Source organism: Lipotes vexillifer, unplaced genomic scaffold, assembly GCF_000442215.2.
Source record: "Lipotes vexillifer unplaced genomic scaffold, Lipotes_vexillifer_v1.1 scaffold905, whole genome shotgun sequence".
Lineage (NCBI taxonomy): Eukaryota > Metazoa > Chordata > Mammalia > Artiodactyla > Lipotidae > Lipotes > Lipotes vexillifer.
Window position 1 is genome coordinate 931,862 of NW_006796034.1, and position 9,718 is coordinate 941,579.

At 36.8% G+C, this 9,718-nt stretch overlaps 1 protein-coding gene across 1 annotated transcript in view; it reads right to left on the bottom strand.

Annotated features, from left to right (window-relative positions):
* ARHGAP29 (Rho GTPase activating protein 29) overlaps positions 1–9,718 on the bottom strand; it is a 75,787-nt gene that overhangs the window by 64,234 nt on the left and 1,835 nt on the right. The window lies entirely within an intron of this gene.

Consider the following 9,718-nt stretch of genomic DNA (forward strand, 5'->3'; position numbering starts at 1 on the left):
GGGGACGGGCGCCTGCGGCAGGTGGGGCCGGCCACTGGCTCTCGCGCGCCCAGCGCCGACTGTCAGCTTCGCCTTGGCCCGCAAACTGTCCCGAGCCTTGCAGGACGTGTCAGCCGCCCCGTGCGGCTTGCGGCAGGACAGGCGAAGGAACCTTAGGAACAGGTCACCTGATGACTTCATCTGGCAAATCGGAACTTCTTGGATGAGCAATCTACATTTTTTATGAGGTACTTCTTTTGACCACCTCGTTCCTCTCTCTCCAACTCAAGAAAACAAAAACAAGACCCCACAGAGGTAAAGTGTAACACAGGCCTGGCTCCTTTCCGGAAGAATAAACTTCCTCAAAACCAGCCAACTACTCTGCCCTCTGTACAGGGTCATATTTTCCACTTAGACCTATATTACTTCAACTGCACTCTCAGACTCGCTCAGAATGAGAAAAATGTCTGAGAAAGATGGAATAATTAAAGAAAGCAGCAGGGGCTGAAAGCTTCTACATCATTCTACTCATGAGAACAAGGCTCGTCATTAGTTATCTCAGTTCTGGAACATTCAGAAAGAACTGATGGAGAAACAGAGAGCACATGGGCAGGGTGGCTGGCGGTAGTGGTGGAGGCAGAGAAAAATAGTATCGCATGTGGGAGAAAGCAGAAAAAGACACGGGAGAGTGTGAGGAGAAGTAGGACGAAAGCGGGGCCGCAGACACAGGGAGACAGAGGGGCAAAACTAAGGAAGGCAGAGACAGGTGGAGGCAGAAAGAGAAAATATTGAGAAATAAAAGAGAAAGGAGAGACTGCCTACTTACAGGGACGAAACGGAAGTGAGCATGAGAGAGCCAACACGTGAAGTAGTGAGACAGGGAGAAAACACTCATTGGCAAAGAGAAGAGGAACATCTCTCGTATCTTTGAACCCTTATACTAAAAACAACGCTGGGGAAACAGAGCAAATTTGGCCCTTCAGGTGCTACTTGGAAAAGATAAATATGAAAATGCTCAGCGTCTTGGATATTTTAGCTCCACACTGGAATTGTCCGACTCAACCTACACAAATTTACCCCTTGAAACCCCAAACACAACAGTACCAAGGACATGCCACAGGCACTAAGGAAACCTCAAAACCAAACTCTCCTTCTAACCACACATATAAAGAACAATGCACCATGGACTCTCACCATGGAAAATGATGATGCCCTGAACTGAAACAAACTGAGAGGTCAGGGGTCCCAGGGCAAAAGGGGGCTGGAGCATCCCAACCCTTATTAAATCATAAGGAAGATTTGGGGAAGAAATATAAGGCAGTCGCTCAATCTCAAACACCCCTTTATATCTATTTTTAAATACCTGTATATTCACTATTTTTTACTTTCTTATTCCATTATCACCATTTCCTTAATAAAGAGGATTGTTTTCCTTATTAAAGTTGAACAATGTCTCGCACAAGATCCTCATGGGGAGAAAGGGTATGTGAGGTCGAAGTGGTGGTGTGACAGAGACAGAAAGGAGGACATGGGAGGGAAGGAGAGGAAAAAGCTGTGAAAGAGAGATGTGAGAAGGTGAGAAACAATCGTGGAGAAGAGAGAAAGAAGACCAAGAAAGACACAGAGACAAATGGAGGCAGAGAAAGAGAAAATAAGATGCAGACAGAATAAGGAAAAGAGACAGAAATGATAGAGAGAAATAGGGAGACTACCCATGGACAGAAAAAGGGGAGACGGACACCTTTCACACCCAAACAATTCTGGACAAATAAACCCAATTAGGGCCCTAGGTTGTTACTTGGAAAGGATAAATATGAGAACATCAGGCTCCTTGATTACCTGGGCTCTACTATCATTTTGCAGAGAGTAGAGCTATCTTAATTTCTATTTATTGTAATTTCTTTTATCTTTGCTTAATTTTAAAAAACTTTAAACATAACTGTGCCAGATCAAAAGCACTAAAAATGCTGGGGACACCTAACAACCAAATGTTCCTTCAAATCCTAATGGAGGAGAATGATGCACCATGGACACTCACCATGGAAACCACTGATGACTAAACTGAAGGACACCAATGGGGGAGAGAGAAAAGGATTCTGAAGGCCATGGAAGGTAGAGGCAGGGTAACCCTCAGGGAACTCAAGGAAGGAAAGTCTGCCCCTTGGATCTGCTCTGGGTTAATCTCAAGACCCTTCCCACCAGATCTACCTCTAAACCATCTCAAAACAACAAATTATTCTGCATAGAACCAACACAGAGTGAATCGTCAACGAATATTAGACCATTAAATTTTAAGTACGGTTATCTGAGGAAAATTTTGAGAAGTCTCTCAATCCCAGTCCTCCTCTTATAGCTTTTAAAACATAGATTAATTATCTGTCATCTTTTCTACTTTTTTTCCTTAGTAAGGAGGAATACAATATTTGGAAACATTAGCAAAAATGGTAGCTCACTTTTAAATTAAAAGGGTTGTTTTATTAATTCCCCCTAACTTGCATTTTGTTTAAAGAAATTTTATGTCACACAAGTAAGTTTCAAGTATGAAAAGTACACTATTGAAACAATACCTTTTTGCAACTCCAAACTTCTTGGTTTATAATTAAATTATAAAGGGTTAAAAAAAATTTTAAACCATCTGTATATCTATTATAGAAGTCCAACATCTTAAAATTGTGTTTTTACCATTTTACGTTATTGTCTCTAGTATTTTTCCCTTCTAAAACAGAAATCACATCCTCTGTGATATTGCTCTTCTGTCATTCTATGAAGCCTCAACTTGCATAGTTAAAATCTTTTTCATGTGTTCTATTCAGTGTTAACATAGGTAGTGTTGCTATTTTTGCTGGGTAAGGATCTTCATATTCCTGAAGTTGATTCTGTAGTTTAGGTAGCCTACTTTTCATAACAGAATATGGTTCTATAAACATTTTACAATGTCTGGAGACATCTTTGATTGTCACAACTGGAAAGGAGTTGTACTGACATCTAGTGAATAGAGCCAGGGATGCTGCCAAACATCCTACCTGCACAAGAGAGCACGCCTCAGCCCTCCTACCTCTACCCCTAAGAAAGAATTACCCATCACCAAATGGCCAATAGTGTCAAGGTCGAGAAACTTTGCTCTAGACCCAATTACCACTTTATAAGCAATATAGAAGACAAGGGAATATATTAAATTACATCACAGGATGCACTCAGTAAAATCTAGACTGTGGGTCATTTTATAGAGCAAACAACAGTTTCTTAAATAAACTGCAAGGAAAACGATGAAAAGAAAATCTCCAGATTTAAAAAAAAAGTCTTAAAATTTCAAATACATCAAGTGCAGGAATAAATGAGATCAGACTTGCCCTTCCACTATACTGTTTTCAGACATTAGACTACAAATAGCACAGGACTGTGATCCTGGAGAGATGGGATCACAAACAAATGAGGTGATCCCTACAGTCACCCCAACTTTCTGCCTGGAGACACACTCTAGACCATGGCATGCAAGGAGGAAGCCAAACAGAGTGTGGTACTCTTGCTAGTTTGAGAAAAAAGGGATCATAGTTCAGGGAGACTGGGACAGCTGGAATCTGTAGGACAGAGTACCAGATAGGAAGAAGGTAGGCAGAAGAAGAGCTCCAGAAATTTGCATAGGCAACTCTTTAATTTTCTTGCTGAATACAAAGCTATATATGTATAGGGTGAATCCCCACAAGGATAGACAAAGAATTTCCAGGGACCTGTAGCTGAACAATTCCCAGGGCTCTGGCAGGTCTGGGAGACCTCTGAGTGTTCATCAGCCAGAGTAGAGAGACCTATTGGATACTCAAGGAGAGATCCCAGAAGGACATGTGTTAGTAGTACATCTAACCCAGCCCTACTAAAATAGTATTCTAGACTCACCCCAACAAATCTTCAAAACAAGCCTCATTTTGTAAATTTCTTTAAAAAAAACCCTGATATTTAAAACAAAAGTAATAACAATGTGTGTGGCATTTACAACATAGGCTGGATAGCAAAAAGTATCACAATAGCAAAAATTAAGGGAGGAGGGAAATCAAAGTAAGGTTCTTACATTATATGTGAAATAGCATAATATTATTTGAAGGTATATTATAATAAGTTAAAAATGTATATTAAAATCTTCAGAGGTACAGTTAATAAGCCAACAGTGGACATAAATGGAATTTTAAAAAATTAATCCAAAAAAAAGGCAGGACAAGAAAAAAAAAGAAACAGAGAACAGATGAGAAAAATTAAAGACAAACAACAAGATTATAGGCTTAAACCCAATCATATCAATAATTACATTAGATATAAATACTCTAAACACCCCTATAAAAAGGCAGAGATTGTCAAATTGTATAAAAACTTAAGACTCAACTACATAACTGCCTGTAAGAAACAGACTTGAAATATAAAGACACAGGTTGAAAGTAAAACCACAGGAAAAGATACGCCATGCAAATACTAATCATAAGAAAGCAGAAGTAGCTCTATTATATGAGACAACCCGTTTTACTAAGGATAAAGAGTAATATTTCATAATGATAAAAGAGTCAATTCCTCATAAAGACATTATCTTAAAAGTGTATGCATCTAAAAATAGAGCTTCAGAATATACAAGGAAAAACCTGATAGAAATGTGAGGAAAGACAGACAAATCTCAATGATAGTTAAGATTTCAACAATCCTCTTTCATTAACTGATAGAACAAATAAGGGAACAAATAAGAGAACAAAGGTATGGACACCAAGGGGGGAAAGCGGGGGTGGGGGAGCTGGCGAGGGATGAACTGGAAGATTGGGATTGACATATATAACTAATATGTATAAAATAGATAACTATTAAGAACCTGCTGTGTTAAAAATTAAATTAAATTTTTAAAAAAGTGGATCAAAGAAAAATGTGTAACAAGAAAAAAAAAGAACAAATAAGAGAAAATCTGTAAGGATATAGAAATTTTAAATAATACTATCAACCAATTTGACCTGATATACATTTATAGAAAATTCTACCCAACAACAGAATACACAGTCTTTTCAAATACACATAAAATATTCACTAAGATAGACCATATGTAGGACCATACAATATGTCCCAGTAAGTTTAAGAGAACTGAAATCATACAGTGTATGTTCTCTGACCCAAACAAAGTTAAATTTGGAATAAATAACAGTAGGATAATTGGGAAATCCCCAAATATTTGGAAATTATAAAATATATTTTTAACTAATCCATGGGTTAAATTTTCACAAGGCAAATCTGAAAATATTTTAAACTGAATAAAAATGAAAACACGATATTTCAAAATGGGTAAGTTACACAGTAAAAGCAGTGGTTAGAGAAATATTCAGCTTTAGATGGTTTATTAAAAAGAAAGGAGGGAAACTTCCCTGGTGGCGCAGTGGTTAAGACTCCACCTGCCAATGCAGGGGTCACGGGTTCAAGCCCTGATCCAGGAAGATCCCACATGCCGTGGAGCAACTAAGCCTCTGAGCCACGACTGCTGAGCCTGCATGCCTAGAGCCTGTGCTCTGCAACAAGAGGAGCTACCGCAATGACAAGTCCTCACACCGCAACAAAGAGTAGCCCCCGCTCGCTGCAACTAGAGAAAGCCCACGTGCAGCAACAAAGACCCAATGCAGCCAAAAAAAAAAAAAAAAAGAAAGAAAGGAGGGCCTAAAATCAATGATTTAAGTAAGCTTCCACTTTAAGAAGCTAGAAAGCAAAGAGCAAATTGAACAAGAAGTAAGTAAAAGGAAGGAAATAATGGTAAGAGTAGAAATCAATGATATAGAAGACAGATAACAGGAAAAAAAATTCACCTAAAAGTTGGTTTTCTTAAAATATCAATTAAATAGATAAATAGCTTGCTGAACTGATCACAAAGTAAAGAGAGAAAACACAAATTACTAATATCATGAACGAAATAAGGAACATCAGTACAGACCCTACAGATATTAAAAGGGAAACAAAAGAATGTTATAAACAACTTTGCCAAAAAATTCAACAACACAGATAAAATGTAAAAATGTCTTAAAAGACACAAATAACCAAATCTAACACAAGAAATAGAAAATCTGGATACCCTTATATGTATTAAAGAAATTGGATTCATAATTTAAAATATCTCACAAAGAAAACTGCAGACCCAGATGGCCTCGCTAATGAAATCTATTGAACCACATAAAATAGTCCTACAAAAACTCTCAGAAAATAGAGGAGGCAGGAAAACTTCCCAACTCATTTTATGAGGTCAACATTACTCTGATACCAAAAGCTGACAAAGATATTACAAGAAAGCTACAGATCAAATTTCCTAACACAGTATTAGCAGGTCAAACCCAACAATATATAAAAAAGAATAATACATTAGAACCAAGAAAGTTTGTCCCAAGAATCAAGCTTAGTTTAATATTCAATAGAGAAAAACCACGTGATCATCTTAACAGATGCAGAAAAAGCATCTGACAAAATTCTTCAAACTTTCATGATTAAAGCGGTCACCAAAGTAGGAAAAGAATTTCTTCAACCTGATAAGAGACAGCTACAAAAATCTACAGCTAACATCATAGTCAATAATGAAAGACTATGTTTTCCCCTTAAGATCAGGATCAATATTGTTACTGAAGGTCTTAGCCAGTACAATAGAACAAGAAATAAAATACACTCAGATTGAAAAGGAGGAAGTGAAACACTTTATTACAAGTTGACACGTTTGTGCACCTCAAAACTCCTAAGGAACCTATAAATAAGGTACTACAACTAATAAATGAATATAGCAAGGCCACAGATTACCATAATCAATTTTACTTCTACATACTAGCAACAAACAATTGGACAGTGACATTTTAGAAACCAATACCATTTATAATAACATCAAAAAACAAGATATTTTTAGGAATAAATTAGACAAAACATGTGCAAGATCCTAAATTTAAAACTACAAAACACTAATGGCAAGAAATTAAAGAAATGGATAAATCAATAAGTATGCCATGTTCATGGATTGGAAGACTCAATACTGTTAAGACTTTAATTTCTCTTAAATTGACCTATAGGTTCGAGCAATCCCAAACAAAATCCCTCCTGGCTTTTTTATAGAAATTGATAGGCTGAGTCTAAAATGTATATAAATATGTAAAAAATCTGAACAGCCAAAAAATTTTTGAAAAAAGAACAAATTTGGAAGATTCACAATGCCTGATTTTAAGATTTACTATAGAGCTACAGTTGTCAAGACAGTGTGATATTGGTATAGAGATAGACATAGATCAACGGAATAGAATAGAGTCTAGAAACAGACCCACAAATATAATCAGTTGATTTTCAAAAGCTGCTAAAGTAATTCAACAGGGGGAAAGATGGTCTTTTCAATAAATGGTGCTGAAATAACTTGATAACCATATGAGAAAAAAAATGATCCTTGATCCTTACTTCAGAGCATACCCTAAAATTAATTCAACATGTGTCAAAGACCTAAACATACAACCTAAAACTATCAGTCTTTTAAATACTGGAGTTGGAGGAGGCAGCTGCTTGTTTTTATAAATAAAAGTTATGGGGGGACACAGCCACGCCCAACTGTTTATGTACTGTCAATAACTGTTTTTGCCCTACAACAGCAGAGTTGAGTGGTTGAGGTGCTGTAGCCTGTAAGCCTAAAATATTTATGATCTGGTCCTTTAAGAATATGTTTGAAGATCCCCATTCTAAAAGCAAACTTGGGAGAAAATCCAGGGAACAATTTCTCAGACACAAAAATCAAGAAGCATAAAAAAAAAAAAACTGGTAAACTGGACTTCATCAAAATTTAAAGCTTCTGCTTTTTGAAAGACAACTGTTAAGCCCACAAACTGGGAGAAAATATCTGACAAAGGACTTGTATTCAAATTACATCAAGAACTCCTACAACTCAATAATAGAGTGAACAACACGATAAATTAATAAATTAATTAAGTAAACGATCTGAACAGACACTTCAAAAAAGAAGTTACACAACTGGGCAATAAGCACATGAAATAGTGCTCAACATCATTAGTATCAGGGAAACACAAATTTAAGCCACAATGAGATACCACTAAATATCTACTGGAATTCTCAATTTTAGCTAGACTGAAATACCAACTTTGGTGTAGGAAGGATTTAGAGCAACTAAAACTCCCACACACTGCTGCTATACACGGTACATACCACTTTGGAAAATAGCCTGGCAGTTCCTGATACAGTTGAACATACATTTACCATACAACCCAGGAATTCTACTCTTTTATATACCCTCCCAAAATGAAAAATACATTCATCCAAAAACTTGTACACAAATGTACGTAGCATTATAGCCCAAAACTGGAAAAATCCCAAATGTCCATCAACAGATAAATGGTTAAACAAATTGTGATATAGCCTTACAATGAAATGCTACTTAACAATAAATATCTATGATGTAGCAAAAACCCATGGGTGAATCTCAAAAACATTATGCCAAATGAAAGTCAAGCACAAAAGAATATATGCTGTATGATTCCTTTTACATGAAATTCTAGAAAAGATGAACTAATCTTTAGTAACAAAAAGCACGAATGGTTGCCTGATGATGGGGTTGTAGTATGGGAGGTGAGGGGAGTTCCAAATGAGCATTACTTTTTGGAGTAATGGAAATGTTCTGTATCTTGATTACGGGCATTACATGAGTATATACAATTGTCAAAACTCACTCATAGTGCATAAAAAGCTGTTATCACTTTTTACTGCTCAATGAGTATCAGATAAGTAAATTAAAAGTAAAATTGTAGAAGGTTCTGTTTGAATAATCCCTGAAATTCAACTTCCTCTCTCCCTTAATATTTTTCAAAATATTTTCCATTTTCTTCCTTAGAAAGGAAGACTATGGTATTTGAAAACTTTCTCAGTGACAAATACTGGAACATTTTTTAAGAAAAAGAAAAAAATCTTATCCTAGGGAGGCAATATCATCAAATGGCTCTTTTGCTTATCAGAGTAATGATAAAGGCAAGGAAGAAACTGCAAACCCTCCACAAAAATTCTCACCATATCGAAACGTGTTCCTAACCTTCCTTTTAAACCTCCTTGTTTCTTTACACATGAATGTGTCTTTCTGTGTTGTGGCTCATCATCATACTGCAGATGAGGTGGGAAATTAAAAACAAACAAAATAGCCTTCAAAGAAGAATCATGGAAGCTGATCAGTGACATCCTTGTATGTATTAGAGATAACCAGCAATTCTGCCCCGAAGGATCCTTCTGCCTTCTGTGCTTATTAAAATCATTCTCTTAATTAACTTCAATCTCACACAAAACATCACTTCTTCCAAGAAGCCTTTTCATTCCCTCCACTGAAAATAAATCATCCCTTTAACTTTCCCATAGGACATTCAACTTACTTTTCTCAGGTAACCCAAGATACTATGCCTTGGGCCCTATTTATTTGGAATTGTCTACTTCTACCCAATAGACTGAAAGGTTCCACAGGACCTTGTCTAACACAGAGTGGGATCACACTAAATTTTCTGAGCGAATGCTGAATGTATCACCAATGGTCCAGGAATGAAAATCTTTCCAGGGTACCTTCTGGGCATGAGCTTTGTTCAATGCAGTACTAAGCACTGGGACCAACAGCAGTGGTTGTAGAAGCACACATTCCTAGGTCAAGGGCTTTTACAGCTGGGAAGTGAAGGTGCTGATAATTTAGGTGTATGTTCTATTTTAGGGAGGTGGGCAGAGCAGGAAT